Raw genomic sequence first — 25,872 nt, 5'->3', positions numbered from 1 at the left:
CACAGGGAAACATACTCTTGTTTTATCCTTGTGCCTGCTGCTGTTCTAAAAATGTGATCTGTGGTAGATGATCTGGTTTTAACAATGCTGCTGTACTGCCAGAAGGAAATAAATTGTTCAAGAAAAGATGTCAGTTTTAAACTAAAGCAAAGATGCCCACATAGCCCTCCCTTTGGTCAACACCGATACTTTATGCCATGGGCCTTAACTTGTCAGGGGATATCTTGCCTTCTGCACTACAGAACATGGTAGTGAGAAAGACAGACTATAGAAAGCCATCAAAATCTGCTCACAGAGGGCTGATATTCTCCCAGAAAGAATATAATCACTGTAAAGGTCTTATTGGTATCTTCTACATTACATTAGGTAAACAGATTATGCAATTACCAGAAAGATCAAACAGAATGAGGCACATCTTTTTTTTCCTTCTGTTGCCGACAACAGAATGCGTATGTGGGTAGAAAAGGAAGACAACGGAACATTGTTGGCCAACTGAAATTTTGCCAGACCACCTTGTGGGGCAAAGCAAACTCACCTACAAGCTGCCACAAGAAGCCATCATTAGGTTCATTAGAGTCGTACAGATCATGGTAAGACAAGGTGAAACATGAAGATGCTAAAGGCTTGTTATGATGATGATTAACAATAATTGATCAGATTTCATTTTTGACTTACCAAGAGCAATGAGGAAAACTGGATCTTATCATATATAGTCAGAACTCTATATAACCACATTTGTGTCCTGTTTACATTTTCAGCAACCAATTGAGGCAAATGTTTGAAATGCTACCTGTATTAATGTAATCAGATCCAAAGTTCTAATGAAAAATAACATGAAGTATTTAAGCCATAACCTACTTGCTCAAAACATAAAACTTGGTTATTTATTCCTCCAGAATCCTAGCTTTTTCTCAGGGGAAATTTGGAAGTTTTAAGTTCATTGATCCTTAGCTTTGCCGCGCTTCTCTCCTCTGACCTTTTAGGTATTTTCTGGCTACTGTTGCATTTTTGTTCTGACTAGTTTGTAAATTATAAATCTTATTATACCTTATTTTTTTTTAAAACCACTTGCTACAATCCTACTCACAGTTTCATTTTTGAGACCAAATGAAGATTTACTGTATGCAGAACTGGGTAAAAATTCTGTTGTGATCAGCACAATATATTTTATACTCCATCATGATCATTTTTCTGGCTCCATGTCAATATAACTTTTTCTGCTTTTTACAATGGTTTACAACTTAAATAATTTAATACAACAGTTGTTATATTTTTATTGCAAGCTTATAAAACTTGTACCATAAGTCTCTTTCATGCAATATATTAAGAAAAAAAAAAAAAGACAGAAGAGAAAGAGAACTGCTGATTACTAAAACTATAATTCAGTCTTGAAATTCTAAATGTATCATAAAGTGCTTCTGATTCACTTGCGTACAGTAGATCTTGTCAGAATTTCTCAGATGAACTACCTCTTCATATTTAGTACTCCTCACCTGTTGTTTTAATCTTGATATATGAAAAACAATGATTTCACATTTCAGACAGTATGCTGATGGTCCAGGGCATAGCATAAATTATCCAGGGAGGGGAATGCCATTGCTAACTCTGCCTCTGAGTAACTGGAAGTCCTTAGGTAAGTTCTTTTGGTCTCAATGATGCATATAGAGCTACTCTTTACTGAATTTTGCAAAGGCTGCCAGTGGTGTAAAGACAGGCAGTTATCTCCTTAGGCCTTAGATGGGACTTTTGTGCCTGTATTTTGAGTTTAAGGTTCCTAAACTCAATCCCCAAATTTTAGAATTTCATTTTTCAGACTAGAAATAGCACCTTACAAATCACAGAATCATAGAATTGTAAGGGTTGGAAGGGACCATGGGATCATCTAGTCCAGCTCCACAACCTGTCTAAACAGCTTATTCCACTGCTCTGTTACCCTCAAAGTAATTAAGTTTTTTCTCATGTTTATAAGGAACTTCCTGTGTTCCACTTTGTGCCCTCTGCCCCCTCTTCCATATTGCTGGGACCACAGGAAAAAGCCTGGCTGCATCCTTTTTACACCCTCCCTTCAGATATTTACAAGCATTGATAGATCTACTCTCTTTTTTCTCCAGTCCCAGGTCTCTCAGCCTTTTCTCATAAAGGAGATTCTCCAGGCATCTAATCATCTTTAAGGTCCTCTGTTAAATTCTGTTAAATTCTTTAACTAGCGATCCCAGAACTGGACACAGTATTCCAGGTGTGGCATCATGACACAGAGTAGAAGGGGAGCACAACCTCCCTTGACCTGCTTTTAATTCATCCCAGGATACCATTAGCCTTCTTGGCCACAAGGGCGTGCTTCTGGCTCATAGCCAACCTGCTGTCCACCAGGAAACCCAAGTCCTCCTCTGCAGAGCCTCTCTTCAGCAGGTCAGCTGCTAAACAAGCATGTGTTTATTCTTCCCCAGGTGCAGGACTCTGCACTTCATAGAATCATAGAATGGCCTGGGTTGGAAGGCACCTCAAGTATCATCAAGTTCCAAATCCCCTGTCTTCTGACAGTAGATTTACTCTGACAGTATAAATTTGTCAGAAGTAAATCTTACTGACTTGAAAATTACACATGTATCCCTATTTCCAGAGTAATTATTCATATTTTTGAAACTTAGGATAAAAACTATGAGATATAGTATAGATTCTTCACAATCCAGTGCAGTAAACCATTTCTGCACAAAATGGATTATTATTGGATGCCTTATTTCTTTTACCTCATGAAAGTCAAATATTTCAATTTCTAGGGCTAGGCTTAATAATCTCCAGAACATATTTCTAATGGCTTGGCAAAAATAAACTAGATAATTCCTGTAAATCACTTAACTGCATGACCTTAATACTACTAATACAAAGGCTTTTTACTTTGCCTAAATGATTAAGATTTTATAGTAGAAATCAGCTTGAGATTTCTAAGAGATCAACATAACAAGCTGAGAAATAAACTACTATTTGTCTAAAAGCTTGACAGAAGAACAGACATATCAAAATTAGTTTCAGAATTGTGTTGTAATGATTTCCTCTCTACTTACAAGGATCACTCACTTTGTAGAATGAAATGAAAGATCACAGAGGTCTTCTTTTTTTCCAAGACTCCAATCATGCAATGCCAAAATGATTAATAAATGAGTAATAAAAACAGTGTTGGACACCAAGATTAAGCTGCAAGATATTTTTTTTAAATAAAATATACAGTAAAAACAAAACAAAAAAACAACTTGGAAGACAATTTGTGTCTATGTACTTGAGAAACTCCAAGAATATTATCTAGAGGACAGCCACTCTATTGTGACATCTACCTTTTTTCTTCTCATTACATATCTTAGATATTATGTTTACCTTTGTAATTTTATAGTTACGCAGATAACTAGACAAAGACATCTCTATATATAATGGATTTCAAGAAACATGTTAATCTCCTCCACTCTAGAGGTAGTTGCATGCGTGATCATTCAAACAACATTTAGTAACTGATCACAAATGCCCTGCATGTACTGTTAAAATTTCTACTTACTGCCCACTTACCAGTCAGAATCCCCTTTCCAACAGAATGATACAATCTGTGGATTTGCTTCTCTAATGCTTTACTCTCAAAGTTCCAGGGTTCAGTAAGGTTGGATCTATTAGTAAGAAACTCCACAATACCAGTCAGAAAAGTCAAGATCATGAAACATCTGAAGAATGAGCTAGCTGCCATATGGAAATGTCTAAATGTCATCCATTACTATTGTCGCTTTTCCATATAGCAGATACTGAAATCAGTATGCTGTAGTGGTTCAGTAAATTTTTCTCTTAACAAGTTAATAAAACAGTGATCCCCACATAGTCTTTCCATCAAAATTTCATAGCAAAAAATGAGAATATTAAATGCACTAAGATAGGGAAGATCTGCTCCATTTGCTCTGTAATGATAATCTTTTACAAAAGAGGATTTTTATTATTAATTCTTCGCCTTCTAGGGATATTCTAATTTCCTGGAATGTAAAAATGCCTTAAGCACAGCAATTTGCTGAACTAGACTGAATTTCAGGATGTTTCAAATGAGCTGATAAACAATGATATAATTAGCAATTATTAGATCAAGACTGTACAGAACAGATAGACAAGTGAACAGGCCAATTGACAAGCAAGTTGTGGATATTGTTTTTAAAACTGTAAGATGCCATTATGCTTTGATGTGCATCATAACTTTTCTTTTAGAGAATTAAATACCATGCTGCTTATTCTTTCTTTAGAAATGCAGATTATTCTATCAACAAAATCCTTGGGGTCATAATCACTGAACACATCCTTCTGTGTATGAATAATGAGGAATTTACAGGCTGAATATAACTTATGCACTAAAAGTGATTAGACTGATTTTTTTTTTTTTCAATTAAATAGTTACAAATCAATTGCGTAAGCATGCTAAAATGAAGACTTGGTGTATTTCTTAAGCACTCAGCTTTGCAGCTCCTGAATGAAAGATATTAGTTTACCTTAGAAAATAAAGAATGCAATCAGATACACTACAGAAAAACTGAAGTACAAGAATAATGTATTTTATACTATCACTGTATTTTCACCTGGATATCACTATATATCTTTCACTACATATCACCTGGATATTTGTTATTTATACATAATTTTGTCAAACTGTCAGATAGTGGCTGGGAAGTGTGGCAGCTAGATGACAGAGACAAGGCTAAGGGGCTGTTTGAGATGCAGAATGAAGTTACTAGCTGAGATTTTCCTCTGGAAGAGTCAGACACAGTACAGACAATAGGCTGTTATCTATAGAGACAGGTTCAGATTTCAACACTGTCCTGCCAGAATGGATAGCCATTGAAATGAATGTCTTAATTATTATTTTAATTCTGACTTGATCATATTCAGGAGGAATACTTCACAAGAATACATATTGATTCACTGATATTAGTCATGAGTCTTATGATTTTTAAAATATGAAAGTTCAAACAAAAAATACTTGCTGTGGGCCAAGAACATATTCATTTATAAACTTAGGATGGAGCTATTTGCACGTAACTTAACAGTTTAAGAGCTAGACATCTAAAGCAAAACAGCTCTCTGTTCCAAAAGATTATTAATCCCACTGCAAAATAGGATGAACGGTTCTTGAAGGTGTCTGTCTCCCAGCACAAAGAACCGAGACCATGAGGTTAAACAAAACAGTCAACTTCCAGGCAGTTAGAAAAAAATAATCTTACCCTAGGTGTCCAGGCAACTGTGAATTGCATCACACTCAGTTTTAACAGCAACAATGAATTTAAATGGGTGTCTGGTTAATTGAGTTATTATTGCAGACAACTGCATTACATAGTCCCTCACATTAAATGATCAGCTAACCCTTGCTATTCAAAGTTATTCCTGAATGGCTTTCCAGTCTTAACACACCAGCTTCAAGTGGAAATACAATCAATGTTCATGCAGAACAATGTAACGCTTTTAATTTCAGAATGATTTAGGCACACTTTATTCAGATACAGTGCTATGTATTTGTCTAGTAAACTTTAGGCACACTTTATGGAGAGATATAGTGCTATCTGTTTGTCTGGTAAGCTTTTCCTTATCACTTCTATTGCTCAGAAGAATTTAGTTTTAAAAATATGCAGAATAGAGAAGTTTGCAATTCAGTATTTCTAGCCTAAGGGAAATTTTAAAGCAAATAGATCAGCTGCTTAGACGCAGTTATAATTAGAAAAATAACTACATAAACTGGAAGCGTCTTACCCAGATCTACTACTTTGCAGTCTTCTTTTCCAGTTTACCTTTGCAACTGCAAGAAAGTGAATTGTCTTTGCATTTATTGTTGCTGTAGGGCTAAATTTAGACTTCAGACCAAGCTTAATTTTAAGTGTTAAAAACAAAGAAGTTTTTCTTTGACATCCTAATTAAAATAAAGGAAGCTATTTAAATCTGCCCAAAGACATGCACAGCAGAGGTTGTCTTAGTGGCAACACTTGCAGCAACATGTACATAAGGAAGTCAAATAGATGAATCATATACTCAGCTGTGCTTCAAGCACATCACATCCAAGCTATATGCACATGCTTATACTCCTGAAGAATCAAATTTACCTTAGACTAACAAAAACAAACAAACAAACAAAAACCCCAAACTGAACAAGGAAACAAAGCAATCACACACACAAAAAACCTCAAAACTACCAACAACAAAAAAGCAAACAAACAAATGTCAAAGAACCTTCAAACCCAAATAGTTTAGAACAGAATTAAAGAAAATTATTCTGACTCCACTCTAAATTTGGAAAATTTGGAAAATTTTCAGGCACTACACTCATCAACATTGTCAACTTTACCTACAGTTACATAACAATATTAACTGAACACATTCCCCTATTTTAATAAACTGAATCAATGCCAGCCGGTTGGCAGTTTTTGTTTTAATTTCTAATTTCACTGAAGACTGATTATCAATTAATAACAGGTCTTTCAATCATGACAGTTTTCTGTCACCTTTGAATCAATCAAATGTCTTCTAGATTAAGTCAGCCAGGCAGAACAGAGCTAAGTTATGCTGTCTCAAAATAACTCAAGGAAAGGAATCACTACTTTTAAAGGAAATCCATGTAGGGTCCAATATGAACACCTTATTTGTTATAAGCATCATGAAAATAAATTATCAGTTGCTTAAATGCACATAAAATTATGTTTTTATCCAGGAAACAAAAGATGCCTCAATACTGAATATTATGTGACTTCTAAATAATTGGATATTATCATATGGTGGGAATTAAATGGTTTTATGAAGAACTATTTTGAGATTGAGTACTCTTCAATTTTTCTTGGAGTACTAGTCAAATTTGCATGCTATCTTCACCTAATGCCAATGAATCAGTGCCAAAACCCTACACAACGATTAGCTTTAGTCTATCATATTATGTAAAAAAAAACCACAGAGAAAATATTCTGAGATAAAGATACAGTTTGGCATATGTTTATACTACACTACATCTGACATGTCTGTACTTGAAAAGATTATAGGAATATGACTTTGATATTAGTTCTGATAATAAGAAATAAGTGTATGCAACTACCTCTTGATAATACTCCATTGGTATGTTAATGCTATTATGAATTCTATTCTTAATTTTGTTCTAGAATTATGAATTCTACAGCCTATATGATTGCAAAATTAGTCTTAAATATACCATGTTTGAAAAGTCTGGCCTAAAGCTATGGCATTCTTCATTCTTAGTCTTTGATCTGTATCACAATCACTGAAACCATTTTAACTGTCAAGGCTTAATTCTTTCATGCTAAGAGTAGAGTATATTCCTTTATTTATATATCTGTTCATTTACTTACATGGAACTGAAGTTCCAGTTATCCAGGCCAGTATCTACCACTTCAAAGATTGTTTTACACATATGTTGTAAGCCAAGATTTTTTGTTGCTCAACAGCATGTCAGTTCAGTGGAATAAAATATTTTCTAAATCAAACACATTGTTAGGAAATAAACCAAAAGACTGAAACCAAACAGTCAAAAGAAAATGACATATATGCCCTGCCTTATCTATGGCACCACAAATAAAAAAGCAATAGTAATTTCACCTTTGCAGGATGAGTAGATGTGTTTCATTTTTGTATCAGTTATTTTTATGTTTACTGTTCTATTCTTAGTACTACTGAGGCATATTTTTAGAGGTGATATGATGGAAAGTGATTTGGTGCAGATATAATTCATTAATGCTTTTAATTTCCTCACTCTCAAAACAGAAGGCAAGATAGAACAAAATTAAAACTACTTAAAATTTGACATTATATATTAGATTTTTCTATTCTTAATTTATCTTTTAAATTTTATGCCATGTTCATTGGAATTTTCAAACTTTCATAAGCATATTTTGTCTTAAATCCTGCACATAACTTCTCCCCACAGTAAAATATCCTGTGAGGAATAAGCATAGAATCATAGAGGGGTCTGGTTTGGAAGGAGCCTCAAGGATCACCAACTTGTAAACCCCTGCCACAGGCAGGGTTACCAGCCACCATATCAAGTACTGGCTTAGATTGCCCAGGGCTCCAGCCACCCTGGTGTTAAACATCTCCAGGTACGGGGGATCCACAACCTCTTTAGGCAACCTTTTCCAGCACTACACCACTCTCTCAGTAAAGAAATTCCCCGACATCTAACCAAAATCTCCCCTCCTTTAGTTTAAAACTATTGCCCCTTTTCCTATCACTATCTACCCATGTAAAAAATCGATTTCCCTCACATTTATAACTTTCAATACTTGAAGGCCACAATGGGGTCTCACAGCCTTCTCTTTTCCAGGCTTCCTGCAGTCTATCTTGGACACAGTAATCCAGCTGGGGCCTCATGAAGGCAAAGCAGAGAGGGACAATCACCTCCCTGTCCCTGCTGGCCAGCCCTCTTCTGATGCAGCCCAGGATAAGATTGGCTCTCCAGGCTGCAAGTACACACTGCTGGCTTATGTTAGGTTTTCCATTAACCAGGGCCCCTGAGTTCTTCTCAGCAGGGCTACTCCTTTCAAGGATTTCTTCTCTCAGTTTGTATACCTATTGAATACATCTTTTGAGTTGATAAACTTGAATAATAACTTGTATTCTTTTTGAAACCATTGAAGTTAAATCAAGTACAACTCAGAATTCTCTGAAGATGATAAGCAGATGAAATAGAATGGAGGAATATAGTCCTCCAAAAAATAATTTGTTCAAGAAAGCAGTTGTTCTCTCAATTGATTTTATGAGAACCGGTGTCAATGTGTTGCATAAGAGACTATTTTGTGACTGTATGACACTTCCCAATCTGGATTGTACTACTTACAGTGGTTGCATCATTTACAACCATTACAGAGAAAAAAAAAACCCAACAACTCAAACCACGAAACAAACGAAAAAACCTTTCTTTCTCAGACTCTTTTAAAAGCATTGATTATGTTTGTTGTTTTTTTTTTCCATTTTGCCACCAAGTCTCTTTCTTGTTTTCTATGTCTCAGTGAACTCTAATCTTTCACTGCCATAACACATTTAGGAGAAAAATAGGAGGAAATAGGAATTCAGGAAGAAAATTAAAGAAATAAAATCAGAGAAGAAACAGAAAGTAACCAGAGCAAATATCACAAATTTAACTATCAGGAGCAAACCATGTTTTTCATCTAAAATTCTGATTGCTAATCTGCAAACTGTCACTAAATATCCTACTTAACAAAATGAACTCACACTAACCTTAAAAGCTGTCCATAATTTTAATGGCAAACAAGAAGGTTCTAAGTTTAAAACATACTAATTTCAATTTTAAAAATCTATCCTTACCCTAACTATTACTCTGTGGTCGCGATGTAAATGACTGTGTGTTTCACTGAGGTGTAATTAATAGTTATCAAAAGATAAAATACTACTTATATAATGAGAATGGAAGAGTAGCAACCCCAACAAAAAAAGAGAAATGTCAGAATAATGGTGACAAAACCAAACTTATTCCTCTTCAGATCAGTGCGTTTTTCATAAAAGGAATTAAAAGAAAAAAGACCTAAGAGTGTAAAAAAGATCTGACCTGAAGAAAATCCTGACTCCACTAAAGTCAAAGGGCTTTTTACCACTGAATTAAGTAAAACCACAATTTCATGAACATGTATATGTTTAATTTAAATCTGTTTACATCATCTTCCTATTATGCCTTTTTTCACTTTGGAAAGGTGCCTGTGCAGGAGAGTAGGCTGCAGAAAATATTTGGCAAGAATTCAGTAGACAAAAGTTCAATTTCTGTTACAGGCTTACTAAGAAAACCTGAATTAGTCACTACTTTTGTCGCCTGTCTCTAGGCTCTTTCTACAAAACACAGTTGGACAGTGCTAAACTCTTTTCTCAGGTACCCTGCAATTAAAAGATGCAATTGTGCTACATCTAGATATATCTTTTTATTGTACTAAAAACATTGTCTACTAAATTCCATGATAGACCAATGTAATATCCCTGAAGGCACAAGAAAAAAAAACGTAATGAGAATACATAAGAAAGAAAAATCAACTGATAATGGTTTGATGATAATAGTGGCAGCTATTAAAAAGATTTCATCTTTAAACAAATAACAAGAAAATAGTTGAGAAACAGAAGATCAAAATACAATTCATATGCTTAATAAGAAAAAGTCAGAACAGTGGAATTTCTACTTCCAGGTAATTCTTCGCTACAGTAAATTTCACATTATTTTGGAAATGTCACTAATGCTGCATTTAATGAAATTTCAACAAGCTCTGCATGGACAGAACACTGAGCAAGATGACAGCCTTTCTGTAATCACTAACAGTTTGAACTTACTCCAGGAGTTATAATTTTTTTTGGTCCACAGCCTACAGAATGGCTGTAAACTATCTGGACTTTCATTTCAGCTTCAGTCTTGCAATACAGTCTGTGTGAAATGTTCCCTATGGCTACAAGTTTTACTCACTTCAGCAGAAGGTCATGATTATGCTTTTAGGGACAACAAAAGGTTTTCATAAATTTGAGATAAATTCTATTTCTTTACTATTCATTATTTGACTTTTTATGAGATTTATGAGATATAAAATCTGTGATCCATAAAGAAGGCAAGCAATAGCAATCACAGTCAAACAGCTTTATTCAACCTAGTGAACTAGTCAACTCCAGTTCACAGCTACAGGATGAAGCTCAGGGGTTGATCAAGAAAACCTCAAACACCAGATTAAGACACCCTCAGGAGCTTTAAGATCGCGAAACAGATTAATGAAGCTGATGCAATTAGTTCCAAACATGCAGAAATATTTAGCCTGTAGGAGGAGATAAAGATTCATATCTGGTCAAAGAACATTTTTCAAATGAGATAATATGGAACTGTCACTTTGCAAACAGAACACTACTAGTCAATCAAGAAACTGTGGCTGCAGGAACACCAGCAGCTGTTTGGCAAAATACTGCCTAATGATTACAGTGTACCAGCAAATCTGTTTGTTTTTTTTTTCAGTAAAGGTGATCAGTGTGGGGAAGTGCTGTTCCATGAGGATTTCATTAAGATTTCTAAAGTTGTAAAAAGATGTAAAGTTGTGAAGTTTTTCGAAAGAGTTCTAAATGATCAGAAAGTACTTGTTACATATTGGTACAAATTGATACAAATTACCAGACTTGCAGCTTATCTTGCAATTATATGAAAATTATGCAGAGTTTTTTCATTGTGGTGTAACTCAGCCTTTGCAAGAAAAATTATGCATCTCTTGTGAGAGTCCTCTAGGATGAATAGACTTTAGAATAATGGAGGAGAAGCAGTTTGTCAAATACAAGATCCAAGAGTGTAGGGCCAACATTTGTTTTCCGTTACTTGAAATAGTGCATCCAAGTAGGATATTAGAAAATGAACTTGCAGAATCCTGAGCAAAGACTGTCAGTGCCAGTGTCTATTTTAAGAAGAGAAAGACACTTCAAATGCTAGACACTGCAAAGTAAGAAGAAGCCAAGATGAGTTTGCTAAGCTGCAGTCAGATGCGTTTTGCTTGAAAACTGAATGACATAAAACATGTTCAAGACAGACTTCATAACACTGAAAACTTAAAATGAACTCCAAAAACCAGTGAGCTTGAATCCCAGCTTAGGAGAAAATATTTGAAATTTCTTAAAAATTCAGAATGAAAATGTCAACAGCCTGCTTAGACAAATAATGAACACATGAAAAACACAGAAAACGTGAAACAGTTCAGCAAGAAAAAGGTAAAAAGAAAACTCTAAACTACCTATAAAGCATAGTTAAAACAGTACGGTCTGAAATGTAAAGAAAGCAGACTGTGTTGCTCTACTGATATGATTTCATGTTTCTTTGGTCTTTTTATATTGTCAGATTGTTATTGGAACTATGTGAATGATGCAGAAAAATTTCAACAGAAATCAGCAACAGAAGCCATAAATAATATTAGAAAGAATCGGGACAATGGCAAAGAAATTCCAGAGAGTGAGGACTCTGATATGCAACTTTCATTTCTAAACTTGCATCGCCTATTTTAATCCAGTGAACTTTGGGAGTGAGAAGAAACAACTGTCACCTAAGTGTTTTCTTAAACATATAAATATTAAAACCTCACAGGACCTGAATGACATCCTCCTCTGTGTAATCATGTAATCATGACAGAATCATGCAAGCAAACTCAGAAGTAAGCAGAGGAATTAAATTGAAAGGGGCCAGAATCATCCTTCATTCCTTTCTAGCAACAGTCAGCAGCCATAATGACAGGAAAAATGGCCAAAAATTAGAGGTGGCTGAGATGGTATGATCAGGCTCCCATTTGCCTCTACAGACCTTTCCACCCATCGCATTCCCTCAACATCCTCTCTTAATTTTCTTCAGTCTTGACTATGACCATCTACTTTCAGGAAACAAAGTTTTTCCTTTCCAAACACTGTAGGAATTAAATATATGAGTGGGGAAAGGAAAAGAATTCTGTGGTTTAAAATTTTTAAATGCTTTCTGTATTCTAAGATAATGTTAGGATCAATTGACTGACAAGTGGAAAATTTTCTTGGCAGAGATGGGAGCCAGAGGAAATTAACGTTCACCTGTATATACAATGGTGCATACATATGTACTTTAACTGTAAAATATTCCTACCCTTTCACGTCTGGTCTAATATTCCAAGCAGGGATAAATCAAACTGACTTGTAAAACGATAAGGAGAGGAAACACAATTTTATATAAGATTTTTTGCATTTAAAAAATATCCATTTTTACATCAATTTTTCCAGTAGTTATTAAAAATGAAAATTTTATTGGTAAAAATAACAGAAATGTATTAGTGCATATTTTACCTTTATTAATAACCATACATTGGAATTGTATATTTTAGTTTTGTAGATGTTATTTTACTGTAATGTACTAAAGAATCTACAGTATGTGACAAGCTTTCATTAGAAAAACCAGACAAGTGAAAGTGAAGAATTCGCTGTAGAATATCTTAAGTTTCTAAAAGGAAGAAAATGATAAATCAAGTCTAAATTAAGTCTCTCCTGAGGATCTACACTCACTGTACTTTATCTCTGCATCCTGTTGGATACCTAAGCATCAGCTTTCATTTTATTTGCATGGAAAAGTTTGAAATATCTTTATTTACATTTTGGAAGTAAAATTTTAACTGTTTAGGAGAATAACAAGAAAAAAAAAAGAAAATATGAATATTTATAAAAACACATTGTAAAGACATAAATAGTACAGAAAAATGAATAAGCTATTGTGCTTTTAAGCACAGAAAGTATCTAAGGCATGGTAGATAACCTTTTTTTAATACTAATAATTGGTTGTTCAAAATGCATTCATTTTGCAAGAAGTGTTTCTAAGGCTAAGTTGCATGTATAAATTGTGTTTATGGAGGCAATGAAAAAAATTTCAATTTTCAATTATTTTCCACTTATGCCTTAAGGTATTCGTCACAATCCTCTAGCTACTAGATACTTAGTTTTTCAGGCATGTTAAAACTCTGCTGCAGGATTCTTATTGTTTCAATTGTCTTTATATGGGGCCACTTTTAGAAAGGTAATTTTAGACAAGCTTCAGTTCAGAAAAGTGCACACAGATTTAATTACTTTATGGATGGATGAGGTATGTACATACATACTCACCTAGAGCCATGATTACTAGATCAATTTTCTTAAACACACTAATTTATAACTCTTTAAAATAACTGTTTCAAGTCTGTCAATTTGCAATGTGTGTGCATATACATGTGAAGAATTTATAATCACAGAATCACAGAACTGTAGGGGTTGGAAGGGACCTCCAGAGATCATCGAGTCCAACCCCCCTGCCAAAGCAGGTTCCCTACAGCAGGTCGCACAGGGAGGCATCCAGGCAGGTCTTGAACATCTCCAGAGAAGGAGACTCCACCACCTCCCTGGGCAGCCTGTTCCAGTGCTCCGTCACCTCACTGTAAAGAAGTTCTTGCATAATGCTGTACATGTTACTGTCATACAGTGCCCCTGCTTCCCAGTTGACACGATGCCAGTATATTCTAATAAGTGATAAAATGGTATTTCCTGCAGCTTCCCCTTATTCTCTTAAGGTTTCAATTTCATTTGTTATTTTGAAGGGTTTTCTGAAAAATAATAATTCATGGCTATTTTGTATTCTAAAGAAGTGATTGATATTTACACTACAAACCACATTATCTACGGGTGTTTTGCAGTAAATGAAACATAATCATTTCTAATCATACCACCTTGCCATTCTTAATTGATGACATGAGGTTTACTGTAAGAATCATTTAAACAACAATATTAATTATCAGTTGATTTTATTCAAAGAATAAAAGGCTAAATTAGTACTGCCATAGTTCAATTTTGTATACCATAAAGTGAATGTACATAAGCTGTTTAATGCTCTATTTTTAAACTACAAGGTAACGAGTCAGCAAAAACCCTGAAAATACACTGTTAATTTCCTCTTTCTCACTCTACTATTTTGGCAAAATTTTAAATTAATCATGTAAGTACATGAAATCAATGTGAAATAAGGTTACTTACAGGGCAGAGCCCTAAATACACACACATTAAGTTTTGTGAAAGACTGCTTTTGTAAGGACAGAGAAAATCTTCTGAAAAACTTTAATAAATCAAACAAAATCTAAATTCAGTAATTGTTCTCAGTGCTTTATATAGGAGACCACGATTTTTCTAAGCAATCTGGCGATCTTGCACAAATACCAGCTAAATTTATGGAATCAAAGAGGGGACAACAATGACACGTTTTCAAAGTCTACTTAATCAAAGAAACTGAACATTTCAAACGGCTTTGAAATGTTCTGCTTACAAAACAGCCCATCATTACAAAGTAATAACTAAGAAGTTATTTTGTATGATGAGAGGTGACATTACTTTTGTATCTATTCAACAAATTAAAACCAAACTTAAGACCTCATCATGCAAGGTATGTTCATAATAATCACTAACTTGCATATTGCATCAGAAGTGCTTCAAAAGAATCCTCCATTTTGCTTAAGAATCATGATCTAAAGCAAAGCTGAACTACTTACCTCCTTCATAAAAGATAAACCACTCGAGCTGTTGACCATATCCCTATTTTAAATGGATTCCAGATGTCTCCATGCAATGGAAAGCACTCAACAGTTCACATGAGACGTATAACTATTTCATTATATCAAGAGTCTAAAGAAGGATATTTTCTACTAATATAATTATTATCTTTCTGTTAATAAAAAACCGTTCTTTCTAAAATATCAACAACAACCATCAGCACGTGGTGCTTGTAGACTGGTGTGAGGACTGGGTATGATCTATCATGTTTCTTTTGGTTTTATGCCACTATTTTTCATCTGAAAAAAAATATTAATGGCTACTAATTTAATTAAAAAAAACACCCAGTAGAATCCAAGCTTTGAATTACTCTTGTACTTTGCATAGTTTTGCTCACTACTTGCTACCTATCATATTTTCTGTACAGATCAACACATTTTTTAAAACAGAAGCTTTTTCTTAATAATGCCGCTTGTTATATTCTGCATTCTATATTCTCACATCTCCTTTTTCTGGATCTAGGAAGTTTAGACTGCTGCTGGTTCTTACATCTTGTTTTGTTGCAATTGGTACACTGTACCTGCCTCAAGTTTCACTCTTCCACACTGCTGAAATTCTTTCCCAATGATGTTAATAATGTAATTGCCATTAATTCCAATATATTAGGATTTCCTTTGCCTAAAGGACAAAACATCAATATCAAATGATGTTTGGTGTTCAGATTGATTCCAATTTAACAGTCCAGGTTCTCAGTACTTTCTGAAACTTGGGCTTGTTTTACATGTCTTGGCATGTGATACATGAGAACAGGGATCATTCTTCAGAAGAACTAGAGATTGCAATCTCTCAGTATGATTGCTCTGGTTCAAAAGGGCCAAGTTCTTGCCCTAATTCCATAGCTCCTCCTGGCTAGTGAATAATACTCTTTCATTAATGCCTGGACAAGTTTTATTTGTGTGCCAGAAAACAAAAACAAGTTTTCCTACGTTTTACTTTACTATGGAAAATATATATAAGTCTTACCATCTAACAGAAGATGTCTGCTTTTTTCTCCTTAATGGCGTAGTGGGAAGAACTGACTGGATATATTTCAATTAAGATTAAGATAACTAATTGAGGGTTTCAAGCCAACTCTGTGCTAAAAATATACCAAATATTCTTTATATCAAATATTCTTTAATATGACACAGCGTACCCTGGAATTGTTAAGTCTCCTTAGTATAATTACTGACTTTGAATAGGGTTGTGGTGAAAATTCTGGAATGCTTTTCAGCCTGTCTGTAGTGTATTCATTGAAAAGTGAAACATAACACAAGGAAAATTGTAAAAGAGCATTGTATGCAGTCTGCTTAGAATAACTTCCACCTAACACCAAATACCAGAATATTCCTTCCAATTAATACCCGTCAAAGACATTTTTTAAGAAATATCATATGGTAAACTTTATGTAGAGCAAGTATTACAGCATTAATCTCCATAGCCAGGAAGTATTAGACAACATGTTTCCTATCAAAAGGTAATCTTAATGTGCTTAAAAATTTTGCAAAACTCCTACACATTTTCAAACAAGTTAAGCCAAAAATGACAAGCAGTGCTTTTAATGAAAGCACTGTTACACAGCTGAGGTTTGTGCATCTGAATTTTTAAAGGTATTAGATGAAAAGTTCAAGTGATTTGCATACAAGATGGTTAAAGACAATTACCAACAAAAAAAGATGTTTGAATTTAGAAGAAAAGTAAACTTTAAAAGGCCTAATCTAAAGATAGAGATCCTGATTATTTATGTTACTGTTATAGTTTGAGTGACCAAAATACCTGATTAAATCACAGCAGGTAAGCTATGCTACATGTTATGAAAGAAAATAATTCCAATAACATTCTATGCAGTTAATGCAAAGAAAAAATAGAGTAATCAGCTAAATTAGAACATATTTATCTTCATGTATATATCTGTAGAAAATACCTTAGGCATACTTCAATTATTCATGCTCACTATAGAAATGACAAGATCCCTTGACAATTCTAAAATTATATAGTTATACCCAATAGAAGAGCAATCTCAAAACAGATTTGATCTCATAGCTCCTTCTGAAACAAGGCATGCATTTCAATGAACAATTCTTCAGTGCTCTACTTACCTGGTCTCACTAGAACACTTCCTATAAACAGCACCTGACTTTGAAAGTTGCCTAGCATCTGTAACTTCAGCCAAGAGCTTCAGGAAAAATAAAGCTGTATAATTTTACCATTTTGTATGAAGATAGCAAGTCACTTAATGCTTTTGTGCCACAAACAAAATGCTGTTTGTATATTTCAAATGTACATCCACAGCATCAATGTATGGATGTGATATTCTTGAGAGTAAAACAAGTGAGATGCTGTTTCAACCCAATAGCTTGTATACTGAATCATACTGAAGAGAATAATACACCAGGAAAATAGATCTAATAATGTATATTTTTTGGAGTTCTTTTTTTCATCTCTCTAAATTATTCAGTGCTCTGGAGACAACTTTACGTTTTAGTTCTATATAAGGGAAAATACTTTTAAAAAGAGATGCATTTGTTTTGTTTTTAATTCCTTTGCTTTACTATGTAAATAAATATATATAATAATGCTTAAATGCCAGTTAAGGAAGTAAGATATGAACTATACATTTCAATCAGCTTCATCAATAAAATTTTCAGAAAAAAACTGCAAAAGCAATATTGTGGCAATTATTTTCAGACCCATAGATGTGAATATCTATCTTCTTTTCCAACCTAAGAAAACAACGTTTTTTAAGATTTCAGTGAGACATAATACTACAGTCACATCACTGACGTTGTTGGCCACAACCACAAATAAAGTTTATTCACAGTTACACTACATATTGCCTCTTTTGAAGAATTTCTGTGAAGCAGAATAGCACAATACAGAATAAAAAAGATTATTTCTTCTTACATATTATTTTTATTATATATATTTAAGGAATAATAATCCAATTTTATGAAATAGCCTAGGAATTCAGCCAGAAAATAATGAAAGAAATATGCATGAGATCATGTACCAATCTAACTTTCATTAGCATCTGCCAATATCTTAAGAACCTTACGAACCTAAATGTCTATATAATATGACAAATGTTTGCAAGAGCAACAAATCTACTCTTCACTGAGTCATTAGCTTGCAAAAATATTCTCAATCAAAATTCTCCAGTCATACAGCATACAACTTTATACCAGACAATTCCATCATTGCCCTGAGAGACAGCACACAAAAAAATACACTACGTAATTGCTGTCTACTTTACTCAAACTTGTACTGCTTTACTTTTTATGCTTTCCTGCACACTTTGAATTTACAGTACTGATATGAAAATGTTGAAGAGATAACAGGGCAAAAATAAAAAATACTTTTAAATAAAGAAAAAGCCTCCAAAATCACCTGATAAAGATGAAGTTGTTCTTCCTTACTAGTAACTCATAGAGCTCAAAAAATGTGAAAATATAAGCTTTTGGTCTGTAAAAATGAAAACAATCTGACTTTAAGGACAAGTATGGACGTTTCTCTCAAGGAATCTGATAATTAAGAATCTCACTATTATGCTTTTTATTGCTACTTAATGATAAAAACTAATAAAGTGTTTTGTATTTTTCAGAAGAAGAACACATCTCTGATAGGAATGAATTCATGGAATGCATTGCATTCATATGCAGAGCTTATCTTTAAGTTTACCTACATAAATGTATTGAGTCTCCTTAGTGCCATATTCTCTTTATCAAAAAGTATTATCATCTATTAATCTGTTTCAATGAGGGGAAAAAAATAGAGAAAGAGAGCAAAGAAAAAGAAAACAAGAGGAGAGACATTACTGATTCCTTTGCTGAAAAACTCAAAAACACATAATGTGAAAACATGGTAGTGAGCACAAAATAACCTATAAATCTATCTTAGATTTCAGTAGCAGAATTCAGAAAGAAATGTGAGATTGGACACAGGTCCAGCTCTAAAACAACGGCATTGGTATAGCTCTATATCAAAGTGTTTATTCCAACATTGAGTGAATCAGTTAAAGAACTTATTTCAATTTAAAGTTTTAGCCAAGGTTTCCATATACAGCTATGCAATACATAACCTTCAGATATCACATGCTTGGAGTAAGAAGCTCCAACTTTGGTACCTGCCCTAGGTACCAAGTGATTAGAAAATGAATTTATTATTCTAAAAGAAAAAAGGCCACTGCTCTGAAATAGGAACTTAATATACTTTAAAGTGAGTCCAGGTATAATACATTTTCCTATGAAAATTCATTCAAGAAGCAGCACTATTTAAAAAAAAAATATCTGCAAGTCTTCGATAACCAACAAATTATTTCCCCATATTTTTATGAGATGTTCACAGTGAAGTGTAGTAGGTATAGTAACAACATAGCCTTGAAAACAGATACAAAAACTTCCAGCCTTTTAGCAGTAGTTTAATATATTAGGTCCTTCAGCTGGATATTTTGGATAGCAATAACAAGATTACAAAGCCACTTCTGTAGCCCAAGACCAAATTTAACTGCTTTTACCCTTTTAAAATGTCATTTCAAACACACTCATGAATCACGTCAGTGTTTCCTAATTGCTTATATATATTATAGTCTGATTCATTTCCCCAAGGACTAATTTAACTGTTTTTTTTTTTTCCTCTATTTTTTGAGTAGCAACATAGTTCTGCTGCTTGAAGAATTATACTTGAAATATTCTTTGTTCTCTTAACAGAAAAACCAAAGAAGGTATAGTGAAATTTTCCTCTTTCAGTTTGGCAAATTCTCAGATTTTTCTTTCAGCCTATGTTAATCAGATTTGGAAGAAAAACTGGCTCAGTTTTTAGTCTTCTTCAGACAGCATCATGATATTTTAAAAATATTTATGTGTGGCCAAATTATCTGTTGGCCACAACAACTACCTCATTAAGCAATGATTGCAAAGATGGTCAGATACGAATCAAATTTATTTCTAACCACAAATTGTAGCCTATCATAAGTGCTCTCCTAATTAGTACAAAATGTAGAAAAAAATTGCCTTCAGTTCTGCACAATGCATTAACTACGTAACATACCAAAATGGTTCCAAAGAATAGGAAAAAACACTGGTAATGAAAGAAATAGTTGATTGTGAACAGCTTGCTTTGATATAGCAACATCTGTATGGCTGATTGCGGAGAAGAACTTGATAGTGGCCTATGAATATCTGAAGGATGTTAACAGGAAGAAAAAGGAGTATCTGTGTTTCACAGGTAACAAACTGAAACAGGAACTAGCAGGTACGATTAAAGCTATGGACATTGGGATCAAAGAAAAATAAGAATAAGATTAAAGAAAACTTTAAAAAATGGACTAAACAGCTGAATGTTGAAAGGGTGTCCTTTTATAGACTCTCAGATATTTTAAGGGAACAGGAAAAGGTCATCATTCCGACCTGAAAAGTAGGCAATAATTTAACCCCCTGAAACTATGCTGTAAGGATCACTTGTAGATTAACAGCTGGATAATCTGATAGAATATTTAAATTTTTGACGTGTGTTGTTCTGAAGCTACAAGATAAATCTTGGAAGTTACTGGAATGTGGTTTTGAGCATGTTATTACTCTTAACTCCTATTAATTTCAATACTGAAATTCACTCACTGAGTTACACTGGTTTAACTTATGGCAAAAAAGCAACTAGAATTTTCTTCTGGACTGAGGCAATCTATAGTGTCACTTTCCCTACCTACTGAAAAAGGGACAAACAGAGAACTGTAAGATCTGTACTGAACTCCTCCCCTCATAAGTAGTCATAATTATATTTTCATCTCAAAGAAAGGCAAAAGGTGGCATCACATCTGCAATTAGATCCATGTGTGATGAGAGATGCAATGCTGAAAATGCTGTTTGCATGTTCTCCACTCTTATTCTTGGAATGTCTGACTCCATGCTCATTTGCTTTATTCTTATTGTACTAGTAGCTAAGGGACTATTAATGAATAAAGAAAAAACACAGAAAGTACACAAGAATCACTGCATCAGCGATGCTGAAATCTAGACAGAAGATAAAAAACACTGTGTTCCTCTGAAGTCATTGCTGCTACTGGAGCTGCTTGCCCATATTTCTGTAGAATGACCAGAGAGTTAAAGCTGCAGAAACTTCTTAAAATCATTCTATCTACTCAATTACTTTTGTTCTTGATTTCCATTTGTTTTGCCCAATATACATTCTATAAATAACCTTGAAAAAACAGATTATTTGACTATGTAACTAGGTATATAGTTGTAAATGTCTACATCTGTGATTTCTCAGACTCATAATTACACAAAGAGACTGCATATGTAAATGTGATATGTACATTTGTACATATACATACATAGCACCTTATATTGTCATTGATATCTTCCTTTGAATAAGTTTTCTTATTTGTTAAAAAATGAAATTCCTCATTCTTGTAAACTGATAGTCTCAGTAAGACAAGAAAGGTTGTGGTACTTCCATGACAAATTCCTCAGAACATACTTTCAAATCTCAGAAGGCTCTGAAGTACTAATTCCTGGTGCTGTTTCCAACACCTTCACTAGAAATTACATCTTGTCTTCTTAATCTAGATTTGATGTTGCAATTGCTGTGATAATCAGGACATTAAAACTGCGTATATCAAGAAATATATTTGGATTATGAATCTATTTTTTTTTTTAATATGTCTGTCAGTGATTACCCATTAGTTGCTTGGCTTTGCTACATGTTCCTTTAGCACAAACAAGAAAATAAATATTGAACAATTAATTCAGCTTTACTTTTTTGCAAGATTAGTGCACATAGACATGTTGTTAAAAAATGTACCATTATCTGCCCCTGGTGCACTTACACTTCTCCAAGATTTACACAGTAAAACTTACATCTATCAATACTAGAAACACCATACTTTGGAAAACATCTAGAAAAAAATGCGTGTTAAAAATGCAGTATTTTAATTAATGGAATGCTTAGTTTAGAAGCAGTATGTTTGACACGATTCTGCACAAGGATTCCTAGGTGAGTGCCTAATCACAAGGGCTTCCGTTTCCAGAAGAAACAGTCCCATTTCAAGCAAGATTTTTTCCAGTCTGGTTGAACTCTACTTAATTGGTATTCTAATTATTTTTTTAAATTAAGTACAGTATAGCTGAAGCTTGATAAACGTGTGAGTACAAACAGCCTTTTAGTTCTAAGCATTTACAAACTAGAGCCACATTTTAAACTGGTTACATATTTATTTTATTGCTGATACCAGACTGTGTTTCTATTCCTGTTTGCTTTTGCGTTTTTATATTCTCCCCTCATTTTTTCTGTAGTATTAAAAAGGGATTATGTAATATGATGTTCTGGTGAATGCAGAACCTTTTCTACTCCCTAATAAATATTCAAAAATATTTTGCATACATCTTGTGAACAAGGCTTGTGAAATCATAATGGGATGATTTATGAGCATTCAACTTCCCTATACTGAAGTATAATCTAGTCAAATGGATGGTATAGCAAATCATCCTGACACATTTATATTAATGCATATTTAAATGAGAACAAGAAAGAAATAGTCAAATTTATGTTAAAGACTTCTAAAGGCTTAACAGCATCTTACTAAATACGTATGTCAGCTTAATCTAATCCTCCTACTTCTATGCGTTCTGCAGTCTCAGCATGGTGTCCATAATGCTCTCACATGTTAGCAGGGATTGCCTCTCAGAAGTTTGCCATCAATACTACACTTAGTTCAATAAAACTTTACATCTGGTCTTTGGATGACAGAAAGCTATCTGTCTCAAATTTGCATCACAAACCTTTAGCTTCTTTTGACATCAATTAACACTTGCTATAGCAATTTCCAATGATCTGTTACAGTAGAGTGTATATAGATATACATACATATATGTACATACACATATTCTTTGTTCTCATCTTACTGTGTCAGGTACAAACAGGCTTCTCTAATTTATTTGGACTGTTCCTAATAAATGTTCAATTTCTTTGCATCAGAAAAAGCATTAGTCTCATCAGAAGCTTATTTGAGATTATCTGTGGCAGCATTCTTTCACTCAAGTGGTTTTAAGTTTTACTCTAAGAAAAAAAAGGTAATTATTTCATTTTCGTGCTTTTGCTAGAAGAGATAATACACTATAATTCAACCTCTTTCAAGAATTCTTCTAGGTTATTTACCAATCTTATGACATGATGGAATTCCACCTGAACTTCAGCAAGACTGGAGGAATAGTTATTTCCTCATCCCTATCTTTAATAATTTCTATCTATTCCATTACAGGTACATCTGTCTGATGTGCTTTGCATTAAAAATATTTGAAAAGCAGTGTCTAGCATCCCCTGTTAGGTTATTAATATTATCATTCCCCAGCAGACAATGGATCTGATTGTAGTTGAAAACTCCAAAAGGACAGGTCTACTTGTGGGACTAGCAATGTCTAACACATGTTGAAGATCAAACATGTCAGTAATGGATCATCATACAGATGGTTAGCAACCAGCACTACCTGAGATGAATTAATAATTGGAACTGAAAAACTGCTCTCTCAGTATCATTTGTGTTCTGGCAGCCATATCAAGAGAAGAACATTTTTAAAACTCCATGCATTAGGTTTCAGATTTTCATGATCAGAACATTCCTGCTTTATTCACTTTCTTAGAACACTTCTCTTTTTGAAAAACAGCTTTACCTACCATTGATCAGTAGTGCAAATAATTTGTGGCAGCCAACTGGGCACAGAAACTAACCTTTGGAGGTAATAGATATTATTACAAAGACATCTACACACTCAATATCTTAGAAAAGCCTATTAGGGCAGGCATAAGCAAATTTCAGCTACCTTCAGAATTGAGAAGATGCATAATAATTCTACCTTGTATATCAGGACTGTTTCCTCTTGTGACTTGCCTGTCTTATTCTGATTCATGCATCCATGAGCACTCCAGAAGCAGAAGTTGTTTATTTGAACTTGCCTAGGTGTATTAAATGTAAGCATCTAAATTTATTAATGAATAATAAGGTAATGAATTAAACTTCTGGGTAATAAAATCATCACTTTTCCTGCCATGGTGCTGAATCCAGATTTAGGAATAAGGCTGAAAAGTTAATGGCTATTTGTAAATGAAACTTGAGGGCCACTTTAAAGCGGAAAAAGAACATAAAAATATACTACAATAAACTGAAAGAAAGTACAGCCATTGGAGCTTAGCAATCTCTGAACAGTTAAAATACTGTAAGAATCAAAAGGAAGGTCTGATTCAGGTATACAGCCTATAGGGACTCTAGAGTTAAAACAAACTATTTTATCTTGCTTATGGACACTGTCTAGGATATAGAGAAATGACTCTTGGAGTCCTTATAAAGTGCTTGTTTAACTGAGTGTTAATATATATTTGAGTACATTTTCAATTATGAGAAATATAATTACAAATATAGTATAAAAGACAGTCAATGATATATTTCATTAATAGGCTTAATCCTTTTGAAAGGCAAGAAGGTTTCACTGTAGCCTATATGCCTTTCAAGGCACCAAGAACTGGACACTTAAAATATTGCTGTGTCTTAATAATATATTAAAAATTACCCTTCTGGTTCAAAATCATGTTATGTATATATGTAGCAGTCTTGAAACTATCAGTAAAAGACAACTTTTAATATGAGAAATTATGTTCAAATAGCATATTCTTCCCATCACACAAACTTTCTGGAAATTTTTCCTAAGTAGACAAAAGTTATTTCTGAAGTCTTTGTCAATGAATTAGTGCTACTTGTATGTTTAATGTATTCTATATATTCTACAGATTGGAAGAATGTATTTCTTATCCATGAAGATAATGATAAAATTGCTATAATGACAGGAATTATTATGACAGTATAGAGATCTGAACACAACTAGAATGAATATACGAATATCAAAACAACTTTCTATATCTGGGCCATTAGTAGTGTAACATGAATAAAATTGAATTTTCATGCACACAATTTACACATCATATTGTGCAATACATTTAATAAAGCAAATTAAATTTATTTGGAAGTAATTATTTTATGGCCTGAGAAATATAAGAAAGAGAGCAGGCAAAATGATAATGTTAATCCCATGCCAGAAACATGTTTTATCAGGTTTCCTTTTAGCTCTTAAACAAGATGTAGTAAAAACAACAACATTCTGTCAGACTATATGTTCATTTCTTGCTTCCTGGATTAAATATGCTTATGCTATGCCACATTTTTATAGCTTTCAATTCCTGTACTTTAAACCTATTAAACAATGTCAAGTTGAATTTTCTTCAAAAACTGCTGCAGGTTAAGAAAAAAAAATAGGACAGTAGAATATTTGAACTAACATTTATGTCAGCTAATTAATATGGATCAGTTGTGGTTTGCAAAGATTCTAAAGTGCATGCATATTTGAGACAAATATAGATGAAGGATCTGATTTAGTTCCTTCTCAGATTGATAGAAAGCTCTTACTGATTTCAATACAAGTATGATCTACCAGTTTTGTATGCCTGACAGATAAAAGAAGCTTTTGTGCTCTTGCATAATATTAGTTTTTCCAAATTGAGCACAGCCAAAAATACAGATGTACCACATAAGAAATAAATCATAGCTGCAACATTGTATTTTTTGTTCTTTATTCTTTTTACTTGATAATGGAATGTGATTTTGAAAAAACTAAAACTGGGAAAAACATTAAACTTCTTCACGTAAAAAAATCTGTCTAATAAACATGCTAAGAAATTAGCCTATTTCAAAAACTGGCACCCTCTTATCTTGGGATGCAATGGCATTTTTTGTTTCAGAATATTAATATT

The 25,872-nt window shown here is 33.6% G+C and overlaps 1 protein-coding gene across 9 annotated transcripts in view; it reads right to left on the bottom strand.

The window, feature by feature from the left end:
* The window catches only part of DPH6 (diphthamine biosynthesis 6), a 177,631-nt gene that overhangs the window by 11,631 nt on the left and 140,128 nt on the right, over positions 1-25,872 (bottom strand). The gene's annotated exons all lie outside the window — the stretch shown is intronic.

Source organism: Centrocercus urophasianus, unplaced genomic scaffold (assembly GCF_019232065.1).
Source record: "Centrocercus urophasianus isolate 14NV4802_14NV808 unplaced genomic scaffold, USGS_Curo_1.0 seq_14, whole genome shotgun sequence".
Classification (NCBI taxonomy): Eukaryota; Metazoa; Chordata; class Aves; order Galliformes; family Phasianidae; genus Centrocercus; species Centrocercus urophasianus.
The sequence above is the reverse complement of the archived record's forward strand: the minus strand, read 5'-3'. Positions and strand labels throughout refer to the sequence as shown.